We start from the raw sequence: 18,450 nt of genomic DNA, 5'->3' as shown, positions 1-18,450 counted from the left end.
GACTACTTCTCACGTGTGCCAATTCAGTGTCATGGCACTTCTTCTAAAGCAACTGATGCTTATGTTACCTCCATTGTAAAGTTCGGTACCCCTGCTGCCATATTGATAGAAAAGATCATTGCTGCCATGAGTACTAACAGGTATTTGATAGTACTCAAATACATTAATCCACATCAATCATGACAAAAACTTAATTGACCTCTTCATGATAACCTTGAATACCAGAAATTCAAAAATGTGCAGGAATAATTTCAGTTGCCACGCAAGGCATCATCTTACGGGGGGGGTCAAGAATTATCATACCAGAGAGTCTAGGACAAGTTATTGAACTGGCTCATGAGAGACACCGTAGAGTTGTTGCTATAAAACAAGCTCTACGCAACTGAGTGGGGTTCCCTCGTCTTGAGGAAAGGCTTGAAAAAGAGTTAAAAGCATGTCATTTGTGTAACGGCTTGTCATCCAAGACAACCCCACATCCGTTAAACATGTCTGACCTTACAAAGTATGCATGAGCTAAGATTGCAATTGATTTCTTTGGACCCCTTGACAATGGACATCATCTAGTAGTCATTGTTGATTAATATGCCCAGTTTCCCCTTATGGAAGATCTGTCATCAACTTCTCATGGCAGATTCACTGAGAGATTAAAAGGTATCTTTGCAACATGAGGTGTTCCTTTGAATTGGAAATCTGACATTGCCCCGCCTTTCAATATTCGAGAATTTAAAGATTTTCTCACTCGTCTGTACGTTAAGCATCAGAAAAGCACACCTCTCTGGCCACAGGCGAAGGTGTGGTTGAGAGATTTATGAGCACCCTCAAGTAGACTGTTCAGCGTGCTGTACTGGAATAGCTTGAACTCAAATAAGTTCTTCAGTCTGCACTTCGTGCATACAGGTCAACTCCCCATTCTACAACGGGTGAAAGCCCTGCTACCTTAATGTTTGGGACAGCCGTAGGAATAAAACTGCCACAATGGAACAATGAGAGATCTATTGATAATCTTCGCTTTACTGATTCGTCTCACAAACGCAAAATGAAGACCTATGAGGACTGGTGCCACTGTGCTTGGAGCACAGTGTTCAACAGAGGACACCAAGTTCTCGTCAGGCAGAAACGGAAACGCAAATCTGATATTCCTTTTGATGCTGACCCACTGAGGGTTGTGACTAGCAAAGGACATCCCAGATTTCCCCGGACAGTCCCAGGTTTCGGTGGACTGTTCCATTGTCCCAACCCTTTTTTTCAATTTAAACACATGTCCCAGTTTTTTGGCCAGAGGTCAGGTAATTCAGCAAAGAAGAATTGAAAGGTATGCTCTCCTTTCACAGTGGCCTCTGAAGACTGAAACAAATTGAGTAATTTATCTTTGAGGCAGTGCAGGAGGAGGTTGACTGGGCTGCATGCTCCCAGTGGAGGGCAGATGGTAGGGGGGATAGCAAAGGCCTCAGGGTGGAGGTTCTTCCATCCTGCCATGGTAAGTTAAATAAATGCAGCCTTGTAAATGTGTGTGTACCGATATATTCATATGTCACGGCAGTTCTTTCAGTGTGAAATTTATTCCAACAACCAAGTCCACTGAAACAACGATGTATGTTTTCCGAAATGAGTCTGTCTACACTGTTGAAACGTAAGAGGTGTCACATGGTAATTTAAATGCACTGTTGGTTACATTCACTTTTACTTGTGAAAAAGGAGCAGGACTCTCCGAAACTCGTAGAGTGACTTGGTTGTTGGAATACATTTCACGCTGAAAGAACTGCTGTGGCCGTGGCGTATTGTTTGTTAAAGAAGCCTTTAAACAACACTTGTCTGGATTTCTTGGGATTCGCGACGCTGCCTCGGCCCGCCATTACAAGCGGCTTGGGTTCATGCCAAACAAAGGTTGGATATATATGTATATAGATGTTATCATTTTAAATAAAATTAATCCGAGTGATTATTACCTCATGGAGTGCTGGATGATCTTTGCTGCAAGCGGTGATCTCATGTATATATATATATATATATACATATATATATATATATATATACATATATATATAAAAGCACATTTTTACAAAGCTACGCAAACTCGGGACAGGCCAGATATAGAAGTAAGACTACAGGCCTTAGTCCCACTTTTATTTCTAGCCTGTCCTTGTTTTTGGTACTCAAAATCTGGTCACGCTAACACATGGTGACTGCTCACCATTATGGAAAGTCTATCATACAAAACATTTTGCATTTCCAGCATCTGCCTCGACCTTTACCAGCTACAGCTGTCAGAAGTGAGACTTATTCACCTGTGAATCCGAAGAGCCCAATGACTGTACCAGTGTCTCTTTCACCAATGCCAGCCATGGACATTTCTCCTGTGTCTCCGCAGCCTCAAATGACCAGATCTAGGCGATTTATTCGAGCACTAAAGCGACTTACCGACTGGCGTTTTACCAGTTTGGATGTTTTTTCTGTGCCGGGGATCATTCAGCAAGTTGCAGAGAAATAAAGACGGAGCTGAATTTAACTTGCTGTGGCCTTTGTCGAATTGGAGTCCTGTGAAGATGGAATTATGTGCGGCTCTCCGGTCGCGTACGAAGGCTCACTGCTGCAGCGGGTCCAGATGAGCACCAGGCTGGTGCTTGAATTGAGGAAGCAAGAATGCTGGCGTCTTGCAGGGGGCGTTCAGTATGAGCTCGTCTCGGCTTCTACAAAGCACGAATTGATGCCCGCCTGAATCTACATCAACCCACTTGGGAACATTAATGTTTTAATAAGGACTGAGAGACAGCGCACCCACTCGGGTGTTATGTATGCACTACACCTCCCACAAGGCCATTGAGTGGGCGGCGCCCACGTGGCAGGTAAAGGTCAATAAGTAGTGCAGAGTATAGAGCGCTGGGACTCATTTCCATGAACTGCACGCCATTGAGAAAGGGATTTCATTTTCCCGAAACGCGTCTGGCGTTTTACCAGTTTGGATGTTTTTTCTGTGCCGGGGATCATTCAGCAAGTTGCAGAGAAATAAAGACGGAGCTGAATTTAACTTGCTGTGGCCTTTGTCGAATTGGAGTCCTGTGAAGATGGAATTATGTGCGGCTCTCCGGTCGCGTACGAAGGCTCACTGCTGCAGCGGGTCCAGATGAGCACCAGGCTGGTGCTTGAATTGAGGAAGCAAGAATGCTGGCGTCTTGCAGGGGGCGTTCAGTATGAGCTCGTCTCGGCTTCTACAAAGCACGAATTGATGCCCGCCTGAATCTACATCAACCCACTTGGGAACATTAATGTTTTAATAAGGACTGAGAGACAGCGCACCCACTCGGGTGTTATGTATGCACTACACCTCCCACAAGGCCATTGAGTGGGCGGCGCCCACGTGGCAGGTAAAGGTCAATAAGTAGTGCAGAGTATAGAGCGCTGGGACTCATTTCCATGAACTGCACGCCATTGAGAAAGGGATTTCATTTTCCCGAAACGCGTCTGGCGTTTTACCAGTTTGGATGTTTTTTCTGTGCCGGGGATCATTCAGCAAGTTGCAGAGAAATAAAGACGGAGCTGAATTTAACTTGCTGTGGCCTTTGTCGAATTGGAGTCCTGTGAAGATGGAATTATGTGCGGCTCTCCGGTCGCGTACGAAGGCTCACTGCTGCAGCGGGTCCAGATGAGCACCAGGCTGGTGCTTGAATTGAGGAAGCAAGAATGCTGGCGTCTTGCAGGGGGCGTTCAGTATGAGCTCGTCTCGGCTTCTACAAAGCACGAATTGATGCCCGCCTGAATCTACATCAACCCACTTGGGAACATTAATGTTTTAATAAGGACTGAGAGACAGCGCACCCACTCGGGTGTTATGTATGCACTACACCTCCCACAAGGCCATTGAGTGGGCGGCGCCCACGTGGCAGGTAAAGGTCAATAAGTAGTGCAGAGTATAGAGCGCTGGGACTCATTTCCATGAACTGCACGCCATTGAGAAAGGGATTTCATTTTCCCGAAACGCGTCTGGCGTTTTACCAGTTTGGATGTTTTTTCTGTGCCGGGGATCATTCAGCAAGTTGCAGAGAAATAAAGACGGAGCTGAATTTAACTTGCTGTGGCCTTTGTCGAATTGGAGTCCTGTGAAGATGGAATTATGTGCGGCTCTCCGGTCGCGTACGAAGGCTCACTGCTGCAGCGGGTCCAGATGAGCACCAGGCTGGTGCTTGAATTGAGGAAGCAAGAATGCTGGCGTCTTGCAGGGGGCGTTCAGTATGAGCTCGTCTCGGCTTCTACAAAGCACGAATTGATGCCCGCCTGAATCTACATCAACCCACTTGGGAACATTAATGTTTTAATAAGGACTGAGAGACAGCGCACCCACTCGGGTGTTATGTATGCACTACACCTCCCACAAGGCCATTGAGTGGGCGGCGCCCACGTGGCAGGTAAAGGTCAATAAGTAGTGCAGAGTATAGAGCGCTGGGACTCATTTCCATGAACTGCACGCCATTGAGAAAGGGATTTCATTTTCCCGAAACGCGTCTGGCGTTTTACCAGTTTGGATGTTTTTTCTGTGCCGGGGATCATTCAGCAAGTTGCAGAGAAATAAAGACGGAGCTGAATTTAACTTGCTGTGGCCTTTGTCGAATTGGAGTCCTGTGAAGATGGAATTATGTGCGGCTCTCCGGTCGCGTACGAAGGCTCACTGCTGCAGCGGGTCCAGATGAGCACCAGGCTGGTGCTTGAATTGAGGAAGCAAGAATGCTGGCGTCTTGCAGGGGGCGTTCAGTATGAGCTCGTCTCGGCTTCTACAAAGCACGAATTGATGCCCGCCTGAATCTACATCAACCCACTTGGGAACATTAATGTTTTAATAAGGACTGAGAGACAGCGCACCCACTCGGGTGTTATGTATGCACTACACCTCCCACAAGGCCATTGAGTGGGCGGCGCCCACGTGGCAGGTAAAGGTCAATAAGTAGTGCAGAGTATAGAGCGCTGGGACTCATTTCCATGAACTGCACGCCATTGAGAAAGGGATTTCATTTTCCCGAAACGCGTCTGGCGTTTTACCAGTTTGGATGTTTTTTCTGTGCCGGGGATCATTCAGCAAGTTGCAGAGAAATAAAGACGGAGCTGAATTTAACTTGCTGTGGCCTTTGTCGAATTGGAGTCCTGTGAAGATGGAATTATGTGCGGCTCTCCGGTCGCGTACGAAGGCTCACTGCTGCAGCGGGTCCAGATGAGCACCAGGCTGGTGCTTGAATTGAGGAAGCAAGAATGCTGGCGTCTTGCAGGGGGCGTTCAGTATGAGCTCGTCTCGGCTTCTACAAAGCACGAATTGATGCCCGCCTGAATCTACATCAACCCACTTGGGAACATTAATGTTTTAATAAGGACTGAGAGACAGCGCACCCACTCGGGTGTTATGTATGCACTACACCTCCCACAAGGCCATTGAGTGGGCGGCGCCCACGTGGCAGGTAAAGGTCAATAAGTAGTGCAGAGTATAGAGCGCTGGGACTCATTTCCATGAACTGCACGCCATTGAGAAAGGGATTTCATTTTCCCGAAACGCGTCTGGCGTTTTACCAGTTTGGATGTTTTTTCTGTGCCGGGGATCATTCAGCAAGTTGCAGAGAAATAAAGACGGAGCTGAATTTAACTTGCTGTGGCCTTTGTCGAATTGGAGTCCTGTGAAGATGGAAATATATATATATATATATACATATATATATAAAAGCACATTTTTACAAAGCTACGCAAACTCGGGACAGGCCAGATATAGAAGTAAGACTACAGGCCTTAGTCCCACTTTTATTTCTAGCCTGTCCTTGTTTTTGGTACTCAAAATCTGGTCACGCTAACACATGGTGACTGCTCACCATTATGGAAAGTCTATCATACAAAACATTTTGCATTTCCAGCATCTGCCTCGACCTTTACCAGCTACAGCTGTCAGAAGTGAGACTTATTCACCTGTGAATCCGAAGAGCCCAATGACTGTACCAGTGTCTCTTTCACCAATGCCAGCCATGGACATTTCTCCTGTGTCTCCGCAGCCTCAAATGACCAGATCTAGGCGATTTATTCGAGCACTAAAGCGACTTATTGAGGAGTTGTAATGTATGTATGCGTTATTGGTAATTGTTATTTAGCATAGGGGTGATGTAGTATCTTGTGAGTTAGGGATGACAGGACCCTTTTGATCCCTGACAGACTCTGTAGAGCAGTGACATAAGTGCGTGGCTGTGGGTGGTAGAATTCTTTTTTTTAACTCTTTTTATTAACAGAGCTCGAGAGACCATACCATACAGGAAGCATTTCCAGTAGTACATCAGATGTTGAAAACAGAAAATCAATAGCAGTATGTTCATGAGGGACGAAATAAAGTTGTGACCATTTAGGACCCGTCTATTCACCCACACCCAGCCCTCTATACTTTCGCCAAGGTGAAAGAATTTATGATGTAGAATGTTCAGTTAACGGTTACATGCTTAGGAATAAAGACATGTAATACCAAGCTCTGTGTGTTGTGTAATCCTTTGCATGTATCCCTCGCTGGGGAGAATGCTACATCCTCCACTTCTGCTCCAAATTCTTACGAATATCTTCCAAATTTAATTCCGAAAATAAGGCCTTATCTACTGTCACCTCTATACCCAGGTATTTAAAGCCACCTCTGGATACCCTATTCCTCTAAGTCGTCAATCTAACCTGCGTCCAATCACCCGTTTTGTACTAAATGTTTATCACAGTTAATTTAGTGTCCTACGTACGCCTCAAAAATTGTGGATCACCGACAGAACCACTTGGAGTGATACTCACGGATAAATGAAATAAAGTAGGGCAGTGTCCGCATGAGCAAACATTTTTTTGGTCCCCCTGCCTCTTCTGGGAACCTCTCATATAGACCCAACAATCTAGAGGCTCCAGACACAAAATGAAGAGCAGGGCTGAGAGCAGACAACCCTGTCTGGTACCCTGATCTAGGTTACATTTACTCAAGGTCACTCTGTTCACTTTAACATCCAATGTAGGGGCATAGTGAAGGGGGGCCACTCAGCCACAGAATTTCGGCTCAAATCCAAAGTGGCTCAGCGTCAAATGGCGGTATGACCAATCAATTGAATCAAATGCTTTTTCTATGTCTAATGCTAGTGTAGCTCTGGCTTAAGGGTCATCCTTAGTGTTAACATGTAGCCTTCCAAGGTAAAGCCTTGTTGCTCTCTCCGGCATAAATCCAGTTTTGTCATTATGCACCAATGAGTGAATGACTCCATATATTGTCATTCTTCTTTCTAGTGAATTCATATCCTCTGGCTTCAGTGCAAGTATAGCGAACAAAGTAGTTGTTAAAATTCGACTTGAATAAGTTGCCATTTCAGAATGTAGAAATGCGTGCCATAATCAATTCTAGAAAGGTATCCTGAATGTTGGTTTGCTATAAACATATCTAGGACTTTTTTGTGAAGTCGAATTTAATAGGAATCATTTTATAACTAAGAAAATATGCATCCATTTCTTAGTTAAGAGTAATGGGTGGTTGGCAAGAGTTATAGAAAGAAATGGAGATTTCTTTGCAAACATAAAAATAAACATTCTGCACATACAAACAGTGCAATACATTAGATCATAGGCTGTGGCATGGGTACTTATATCAGTGCTGGAGGTGGTTGTTGAAGTGTCAATGAAAGGAATAGAACACAGGTTTTCAGGTTTCAAGGTCCGTACCGCAAAACTCTAGACTTCATCATGATAGGTGTGGGGAAGAATACATGTTTTCTTATGAAACAGTGTTCTGCCTATGTCGGTGTGACTTTGGTGCTTGAGCTCAGCACACAAGTCAAAGCCATGTGATAAGTGTATCCTTATGCATCTAAATATTATTGGAGACAAAGGGGTGAAGTTGTGTGTCGCTAAACAAAAAACATGTTTGTGGCCTTCACGTGGATCCACTCCTGCTCTAAGTTGCAGGCTCTTCCCACAACTGCTCCACTACCTGCTCGTAGGGTGACCAACTGGCATGGGTGCAAATTAAGGATGGTAAGTTTAAAAATTCAGGACAAAGGGTTAAAATTCAGGACAAAACTTCAGGACAGAAGGTCAAAATTCAGGACAAAACTTCGGGACAAAAGGTAAGTTTTACAGACACATCAGAGGAAGTTGCTCGATAGTATAAAAGTATGTAAGTAGACAAATACTTAAGTACAAGTCAAAGTAAATTTATATTAGGTTGAGAAAATCATGCCCTTCACAGTTTTTTGGTATGCACGCAGCTTTGAGAAACTGTGCAGGTCTTTTTGTGTATTTCATATGATAATAATTATTTGTATGGTTACTGCACTGGGTTGTCCAGGCTGTTATTTTGTTTACAACTCATGGTCCTGAGCAGTCAAGAATGGCGAGAGAAGTGGTCAGGAAGATCTGCTCGGATAGACTTTGTTACTAGCATCTCATATCAGAGTGCCATTGTGAGATGTAAAGTGGCACGCATAGGTAAGCTAAAGAGAGGATTGCTGTGATGAACCCACTATAGGGAACGCATTATGGGTGTTTCAGCATGTGAAACTTAAAATATGGAATCTGAATTTGCTTATGGCGACTTCGCAGAGAGTTGCACTAGCTGACGGAAGTCACAAAGGTGCTTTTCCCTGCAACTTTCTTCAAGAAGGCACTGTCAATACACTATTACATAGTTTATTTGTGACGCCTTGCCTATTGCTACAAACACAATATTCATCTCAAGCACAGCTCAGCCACCGCGGGTGTTGCCGATTGAGTGGAGGGTGGGGACCGGACCTTCTGCTCCCCTGCGCCAGTGACGTACTTCCGGGCTGTGGAGGAGGCCGGCGATCTACCCCGCTCTCCACCATTAATAGCGGATGCCACCATGGACGTGCAGCGAACGTGCCGCTGGAACGCCAAAGGCAAGCCTGTCAGCGCCTGTCCACGCCTGGCGCCAGAACCCCTGGTCCTCCCCAAAAACTTTATTATTCACTGGAGCAATTGCTTGCCTTACAACCTAAAGAACCTTGCAAGCACTATAAGTGGCATCATAATTCTCCCCAGAAACAATGCAACAATTGTGGGTTTAAAATCATACTGGACCCCAGTAATCATCATGCTGTCTCAGGCTCTACACAAATCACTATACACAGCCTCAATTGCAGGTCACTGGTAAAACACCATGCCAACATATTTCATCTCCTCCTGGACTCTGCCCCTGATATATTATTTCTGACGGAAACCTGGCTTACCACAGATTACATGGCAAATTACAACCTTGGCTTTACCGGCAGGCTATAGGTTGATCACTCAGAACAGGCCTAAAGGAGGAGGGGTGGCCTAGCAGTGATATACAAATGGGATTTTCAGTGGTCATTATCTCCACAGCCGATTCCCAACTGTGAAAGCGCCTTGTTCAAAATCTCTTTATAACACAACTTCACCCTCACCAGGCTTCTCATCTAACGCCCTCCCAGCCCAGCCAGGGTCTTCCACGAGGCTCTGCTGCACACTGCCTCCACTCTTGCCTTTTACTAATCTAAATATTATAGGTGATCTTAACCTCCATCTGGACTGCCGGAGCTCCCAAGAGATCTGTAATTTCCTAGGTGATATGGAAGCCTGCCAACTAATTCAATTGGTAGAGGGCCCTTCGCATCAAGCTGCCCTCCTACTCAATCCAATCTGCTCAAATTTACAAAATTTGTCAGTACTCCCCCCCCTCCCTATGACGTGGACTGACCACTTTCTTATTTCTATGCATCTGGACCTGGAAGGGTCCGTCCTGAGGGCCGCTCACCAATCCCTCTGGAAACGTCCCTGGCTTAAATTGGACGAAACCACCTTTCTATCAACCCTAAATTCTTCCCGTCCAGACTGGCCTTCTGTTCCGGAGGCAGCCTACAGATGCTTTAGGGGCTGGGTCAATAATTCACTTGACCAGTGCATCCCGAAGAAACTGTTAAGGGCCAGGTGTGCACAAACACACACCTGATCCAGATCCTTCTCCTTCCTTGCAGCTAAGACCTGGAACACCCTCCCCGCCCACCTGCGGCAGACCTGGGACCTGCTCACTTTCAGGAAGCTCCTCAAGACCTAGCTCTTCGAGCAGTAGCAGCACCCCCACCCCTCAGCGCCTTGAGACCCTCACGGGTAAGTAGCACGCTTTACAAATTCACTGATTGATTGATTGATTGGTATAATGAGACCCTTCGGGGGAAAAGAATAAAATGTAAAATCCTGGAGCGGGCTTGGAGGCATACTTATGATGACACTGCTAAGCACACCTACAAAAAGGCAATAAAAACCTATCATAATTTAGTTAAAACAACAAAAGCCTCTTCCTACGCAGCATCTATTTTTTCCCGCTCTAATCTAACCCTGGGCGAAGTACTACGCTACGCTCGCGTAGTTTGCGAAGTTTGAGCTACTTCGCACTATGCGAATTGCACGTAGCACAGTGCAAACACGCGTAGCAGTCATTTTTTGCTTGCTTGCAGTCCTCAACGTCAAGTTGGAGACCGCGGGTGAGCAAAATGACATCCTGGCGAGACTTTTTCCTCGTTCCCAATCAGCAATAACAAGTTGCCGATCGCGAGGGCGGAAAATAAACCTCCCAGCGAGAATCTCAATGCGGGGAGGTCAGGTTTCTCATTGTGAGTGGTCGCATATGCTCAAAATGAGAAACTACCAGTCCACGTTGAGAAAGCTGCCGCTCGAGTAGAAATCTACTCGAGCGGCAGGAAACGACCTCTTGCACTGTGCAAGATGCGGTTTGCACTGATTGCACAGTGCGGACAAGCATTTTTACACTGTGCAATCAGTGCGAACAGCATTTTTACACAGTGCACTACGCAATTCGTGTAGTGTGAAGTGCACTTCGCGTACCTACGCGTAGCGCTACGGGATGTATGACGGTACGACGCGGGCTATTACCACGCGTACCGTTACAACACGTGTTTTACAACGCAAGTCATTACCACGACTTGCGCTGTAGGGTGCGGACCTAAGAATAGTTTAATGTACTATTCCAACACCAGTCCCCGTGGATAGTATGGAAGGTGTTGGAATAGTAAATTAACTATTCCTTGTCCTTGCGCGCCCTCCAGCGCAAGTCATGGTTACGACTTGCGTTGTAGTGGTAGCGCGGGGTAACATCCGCGTCGTAAAGGATGTTCACCAGCGCTACTACGCGAACTACGCCCAGAGTTCCTCCAATCCTTCTAAAATCATTTTCTCCCTCATGAAAGATCAACCTCCAACAGGAACCAGCGACATCATATCCTCCAATACCCAATGCGACTTACGGGCAACATTTTTTATCAATGTGATTGAACATATTTATAGAGCCCTTGACGCAAGGCAACATCCCTCTGAACCTGTAGCAACCCCTATCCCTTGTGTACCCCCTCGCTCCCTAGAAACTATGCCTACTGTGTCAGGTTCCCCGACGACCAAGTAAAACCAGACATCTTCAGGAAACTTTACAACTGCCTTATGATGGAGGGCCAGAAAGTTATTAACAACTCCCTCCAGTCAGCAGTGATTCTTCCTAAATCCTGGAAACATGCTAAAGTTGTACCGCTACTAAAAAAGCCCACTCTTGATTTATCTTTGCCAGGGGATTTCCGACCTATATCTCTGCTTTCATATCTGGCCAAGATTATGGAATCCCACGTCAACATCATTCTGACCAAATATCCCAAAGAATGCAACCCAGATGAAGAGCCATCCCAATCGCTATGCGATAGCATAGCTGATCATTTTATACAAAAAATCGAGGACATTTATAACAAGATATCCACCTCCAGCGCCAACCTCAGGCATACCTCGACGAATGGGAGCCCCGGACCACTCAATCTGTGCATTTTGAAAGATTTTCTGCTGAAGTTGCAGAAATTTAAGGGCTATTCTAGTGGGCTGGAATATAGGTATAGACTGCCTACCCAGTCATGGATCCAGCATACAGCCCAATCAATCATTTCGGGCTGCAGACACAGATATGGCATGCAGTGTGAAGGCTAGGAGGGTCACCAGTCTTCAATCTTCTCTTAGCCTGCTAAAGTAGCCAATAAACTTCTTTAGTTTACCCTCAGCCTAACTTTCCCAATTAGTGTGGGGCCTGATTGAACACTTCCTCCTGGGTTGGCAATACATCACATGTGGCGGATTGGTTTGTAAAGTGTTCAAAAAGGCTACACCCTTCTGTTTCTCTCTTACCCACCGAGTATTCTTTCCAACTGGAACTAATTTCAGCAGTCAAGCCTGGTGAGGCTTACTACCTCAGGACTTAGGCAACTTTCTTACAATTCAAAAACCTCCAGCGGGATGAAACTGCAGGCTACAGCCAAAGAAGGCTTCATGAGGCCGGATAACTTTCCTGTGAGGTCCGACTAAATAGGATTTATTGCTACCAAGAAGAACATAGGGGGAGCTACCGAAAAGTGAGGTAGTCCGGCGAAGCACCTTTGACATATCAGCTGACTGGTAGGTCCCAGTCTTCTGTCAGCTCTTCAGGAAGTTTGTAGTGACAATGTTTTAAGTACCAGGTTTTACTTTTATGCAGGAGTAGTACCACCAACACTCACTCCAGCAGAGGAGAGGTACAGGGTTCAAGGCCTCAGGAGCTTATGTTCCTGTAGTTCCCACAGAAGGCCAGCCAACTAGCCCTTGGGGTGCCTTCTGTTGGTTCTGGTTTCAAGGACATGATTCACTTCTCCTTAAAGCATCAAGGCAGTCCTTCAAGAAGTGGGGCAGTCCTCTGGTAGCAGCAGGGCAGTACTCTGGTGGCAGAGCAGTGTTCTGAAATCCTCCACAGGTCCAAGAGTGTATTGAAGAGTTGTTCAGGGGGTCAAATAGTAATAACTGGTATCAGCTTTTGTGTGTGGGGGAAACAAACCGGTCTACCCCACATCTGGTTCTGAAATTTCTCCCCTTCCATTGCCAGAGCTCACAGAAGTGTAAGGTAACAAAAGGCTAGTATCAGGCTTCTTTGTGGGTCCTGGAGACAAGCTCTAAGGTCTAAGGTCTTAGACAAAGGCTAAGTGGGGCAAGGAACAGCTCTGCCAGAGCCATCCTGGCAGGCTGGCACATCCTGCCCTCACCTAATACCTTTTGGGTCACTGTCTGGGAGGAATACACAAAGGCCAACGGCAGAGCCATTCACAGTCATGTGACAAATGACACTGGCAGACAGCACCAAATGGTTAGGACAGGAAAATGACAACTTACTAAAGGTGGCATTTTTAGAATTGTGACTTAAAATCCAACTTTACCATTAAAGAGAAGGATTTCAAATTACAATTCATTTGAGTCTAAACATATCCCTATCTGCCCCTAATCCAAAGATAGAACTTATTAAATGTAATAAGTTATCCAATGGCAGAGATATGCTTAGGTCTTAGGACCCCCCTCTGACTTAGATGATACATGACGGACAGGACGCAGTTCCAATGCTATCCAATGGTAGCGATATGCTTTACAGTAATGAAAAACAAATGTGGTAGGTTACCACTATCAGGACATGTACACCTTGAACAAAGTCTTTAAGGCCTACCTTAGGGGTGACTTATATGTATTAAAAAGGAAGGTTTAGGCCTTGCAAAAGTTTATTTTATACGGCGAAAACGATTTTAATGGGTGGCAAAATGAGTGCTGCAAGCCCACTTGTAGCATACATGGGCATATTTATGTAGTTATCACACAGTGCAGTGCAGCAAAAACCCTGCGTGAAAGGGAAAGAGCAGGAATGTGAAGTATTTAATATAATATAACACATTCCTGTCCTTTCCTTGCACTGGTGACCTTTTGGCTGCATAGCGGCAATGCAGGCACCCTTGCACCATGGTGTCTTGCATCATGGTACAAGGGTGCCTGCGTTGTAAGCAGGATTGTTTTTTCGCATGAAGTGGCACCATCCAGCACAAAAACAATCCTCTGAGGCATTTCCCTCTTTCTATGTGGGCTGCACAATGCGCTGGAGTTCAGGGCTTTTACTCTGCAGCAATGAGTCTACTGCCTTTAGGCTTAGATCCCAGTGTTTCAGGCTCTATCCTGAATCAACATGAGGGTGGCTCTGAGGCTTCTTGGAATCTTAGCTTTGTGCATCGTCCTTGACAACCACGCCAGGTGAGACATTTGAGCCCTATAGTCAATCCTGGAATTACAGTTGGCCCAGCATCAATGCTGCCTTTCTGAGACCATCCATATCTCAGCGGAGATGGCTCACTGGGTGCAGTAGGCACAGTGTTTGCTGACCGCCCACACTTTGTCTTGCAGCAGGACACTCTTCCTTCTCCACCCAGATGTGATAGTGGTGGCATGCCAATTGCTACTGGGTGGTGCGAGGGGTACTTAAAGAAGTCAAGATCAGAGGGTTCTGGTCCTAATTGAGGTCCAGCTCCACAACAATCTACTGAAGATACAGACTATTCACCTTGCCCTAAATGCTTTCTTGCCATCCATCAAGGAGAGGCTGTTACAGGTGATATTGGAAAATAACGCCACCTTGTGGTACTGCAAAAAGCAATGTTAAGTGGGGTCGTAGGTTCTGTGCCAGGAGACCGTGAGCCTCTGGATGTGTCTAGAACACCAGGTCAAGGCTGATACCACTGTGTTGGCGCAGGGAGATGTTTGTCCTTGATATCTGGCAGGTGGCAATGCAGGTGTCGGTGCATATGTTAACAAAGAACAACTGCCATGACAGCCAGGTCAGGCAGGAAGAACACTTCACCCTCTTGGTTCTTCAACCCGTTTTATTCTGAGCTCACTCCACAGACCGTACATCCTGGGGAGGTACCGTTTTTGTATCTATTCTAAGATGAGAAATCTGGAGTTAGAAGTATCCACCAGAAGATCAATTTACTTACCTTCATTAACACTCTTGCTAGTGGATAATCTATCCAACCACAAATTCCTTACAGTTCTTCCTTCCTGTTCTATAGAGTGGCCTATTTTTAAAAGCCCCAAAATATCCTAAGTTAGTGATCAGCGCACTCTTTCCACCCATTGTTCATGCCCAGCGCTGAGGGTAAACAAAGGAAAAAGACAAGAAACTGACACCAGTGGGTAGCGGTGGCACTTATATGCAGCTCCACTCTGTCATTTCTGGGGCAGTATAGAGTCAGCCTAGAGCTACCCAACACCACCTACTATCATTTAGGAGCACTAATGCAAAAAAAGTTTTGGATCCAGTCTGGTGCCTGGGGGATATTCTACGACGAATAATCTTCAGGTAGAGCACAAGCAGCCATAGTCCACCAGAAAGAGGATTACTAAATATTACTTGCTCAGCAGTGTCCATAAAACGGTAGGGTATATTCACAAGAAAGTGTGATAATTACTGCAAACGCAACTTTCAGCATCGCAGCCCATCGCGGGAAAATAACCTTGTGACAACGTGGAATTCACAACACAGCAGTAGCATGTGATAGTTTGCTTACACCGTGGACAATGTCCGCGAAACCACAGCGATGGAGATAGAAACACATTCCACAACGTGACAAAACCTGCGATAGTCAGAAGCGCGATGAGAAAACAGTGACAACCAGCACGGGCAGCATTACTCCCGTGCAATGTGGGAAAACAGTAGAAGACCAGCATGCCAAAAATGCCACTGAACAAAAATCATCAGCAACGGAGTACGGCGAATACACCCTGGCCAACTGCAGAGGACAACATGCACACCATAACATCCAAGCACCAAGGAAGAACAGCACTGACAGGCACACCGCATGAAAGAGACCAGTGGCAGACAAATCAGAGCCGCAGGAGCGACACACACACCGTGCAGCATACGCAGACAATCAGGAGTGCATCCGGCATTGACAAAATCCCGGTACAAACAGCACCCTCACCACATTTGAACACAGGACACAACTGGTTCTGCAAATGTGCACAACCTGCCAAATCACATCTGGAATGCAGGGAAATGTAACATCAAAATGTGCAAGTACAAGCTGAGACCTGCAACAGGTGTTGTGCAACACACAACATGCAACGATCTGCTTGCAAACGCTGTCTGGGCTGTACAGGGGCTTCCCACCTGTGCCGTCCAGGCACTTGAAACGTGACTTCAACACTCCAAATGTGCGTTCCACAATGCCCCTGGTGCATATGTGGGGCGCATTGTACTGCCTCTGGGCGGGTGTATTCGGGTCTCGGAGGGGTGTCATCATCCAAGGGCAGAATGCATATCCTTGATCACCTGTGACAGTGCAAGGAGGAAAGAGTCAATACTTGGTTCGGCAGATTGTTATGGCAGGTCCACCAATCCAGTGACGCCTGTGCTGGCTGTATGTGGGGCGAGTGTTTGCCAGCCTGCAGGGATGAGCTGATGCTGGCAACTACACCACCAGTCTGTATAGGGTGCAGGGGTAGACCAGGAAGACCATGGAGTGTTGTGGTTGAGTCTGGTAGGTGTATGTGTAGTTTGACATGTTGAGTATGGTTTGGTCACGTGTGCAACTCCACAGTTGTGCATTGTGCTGTGGAGGCATTAGGATGAGTGGTGTGTTGACTTGGAACTTACCAATAAGCAGTCCCGTCCCATATGTGACATTCTGGAAGCGCTGGTTGATGATGGACTGTCGGAAGATGAAGGAAACATGCACACGGCCTGGGTAGTAGGTGACGACATTGGTGAAGAGTCCTCGGTGGTCCACTATTGCCTGCACATTGATGGAATGCGTGTGCTTTCTGTTGCGGTAGTGGTGTGCAGTATCCGCAGGGGACACAAGTGGGACATGTGTGCAGTTGATTGCCCCCAACACGGCCGGGAATCCGGCTATGGCGTAGAAACCTTGCTTGGTCTCCAGCTGTTCCTGCGCAGTGTTGGGGAAGTGTAGGTACTGGGTTATGAAGCTGAGGATGGCATCCAGGACAGGTGTGATGGACTTTGACAGGGCTGGCTGTGAGACCCCTCCGACTCGGTGGTTGGAAGGTACCAGATGCAAACAGGTGGTTCTCCACTGTGTTGGGACCGTCAGCCTGTGGGCGATATGGGTCAGGATGTGGTGAATGGTTATCCTTTTGAGCCTGTATTACTTTCTCGGGCGTTAGGCCTGTGAGAGTGGTGCGTTTGCGTTAGGTCCGCTGTCTGACTCTGCGCTGCCTCTGTGGTGGTCCGGGGGGGGGGGTGGATCCAGGTCTAGGGGTGGTGGCGGTCCTGGGGGTGGTCGCAGTGGGTGTTGTGGCCCTGTTGGGGCTCCGAGCTGCATGATGAGTAGCTCCATGGTGTCATTCATTCTTCGGGTGTGGCTGTGTGTGGGGCTCCATTGCCTACTGCAGGTAGTCGTCCGGCTTTACACCTGCTTGAGGCAGGTGTTAAATACCTGTGGCTAACGTGGCTTATCGCGTGTTTTAGGTTCGCTTTGCAGATCTGGCAGTTCGTTGGGAATGTGGTGTTGCTGTTTTTCATGAGTTTCTGCACCGGAACGCCTACCCTGCATCTCATTAGCATTAGTTGGTGTTGTCTGACGTGGTGTTAGGTTTTGGGGATGTTATTGCGGGAATTCTGGCGATGTCCGCAGTTTGCACCAGCTTGTGAATGGGGTGTTAATTCTATCACCACTTTTGATGCGTTAAAGTGGGGATAATTTGGAGATGATCCTTGTAAATATGCCCCAGAGAGTTCCTAATTGTTTAGGGTATGTAACACTATTCTCTTTTCCTAGAATATGGATGATGCTTTTAATCACATTTAGCATGTATGTAGTGGGGCCTGCTACAGCAACGGTCCAAAGATCACAAAGAAACTTGATGAAAATCTTGACGCTTTAGTTGGCATTTTGAATCTCTTCTTTGGAGGTAGACTTTTTCAGTTTTTTTTACGTCACATATATTAAAGACAGATATACAGTGGAAAGGTAACTTTCCCTTTCATGTTCTCCCAAACTTTCGGAGGAAGAGAGAATGTGAAGAGGCACTGTACACACCTCAATTTCTCATCTTCAGCTTCGGCACATGCAGATGAAATGCCACAACTCTCTTCTATCAAAGTCCTCAGCCATTTAGTTCAAAGCTTAGCTATAAATATGAGCTTAGCTTTGTTACGTTCTATATATTATTTGGCATTAATGTGAGTCAAGCAATAAAATACTTCACCCAGTGGGTCCTTATTTGCCCTCTTAATGCCATACTTTAAAACCCCATGTGACAGCATTTCTTGTCCTTAGCTTCAGCCTCTGTTTGCTCTAGCTTTAGTTGTTTTTAACTCTGGACTCCCATGGGTGTTTCAGCCTAGCTGCTGCTGCTATTACATGACCTCTCAGCACCACCTTTATTGCATTCCAGCACCAGCTGAGCTTACCTCAAATTATCCGTTAGGTAATCTTTAATAGTAGAGGCTATAATAATTCAGACTTATAGGGCTTTAAGCAAAGCTTTGAGTCACCACTGACCCATAGGTTAAGGAGGCATTTGCTTCGGCCAATGTATGGTACCTGTAAGTAGGTCATGATCCAGTAATTACTCCGAAAACAGAGAGTC

The sequence above is a fragment of the Lissotriton helveticus genome, chromosome 2_2 (assembly GCF_964261635.1).
Source record: "Lissotriton helveticus chromosome 2_2, aLisHel1.1, whole genome shotgun sequence".
NCBI lineage: Eukaryota > Metazoa > Chordata > Amphibia > Caudata > Salamandridae > Lissotriton > Lissotriton helveticus.
The sequence above is the reverse complement of the archived record's forward strand: the minus strand, read 5'-3'. Positions refer to the sequence as shown.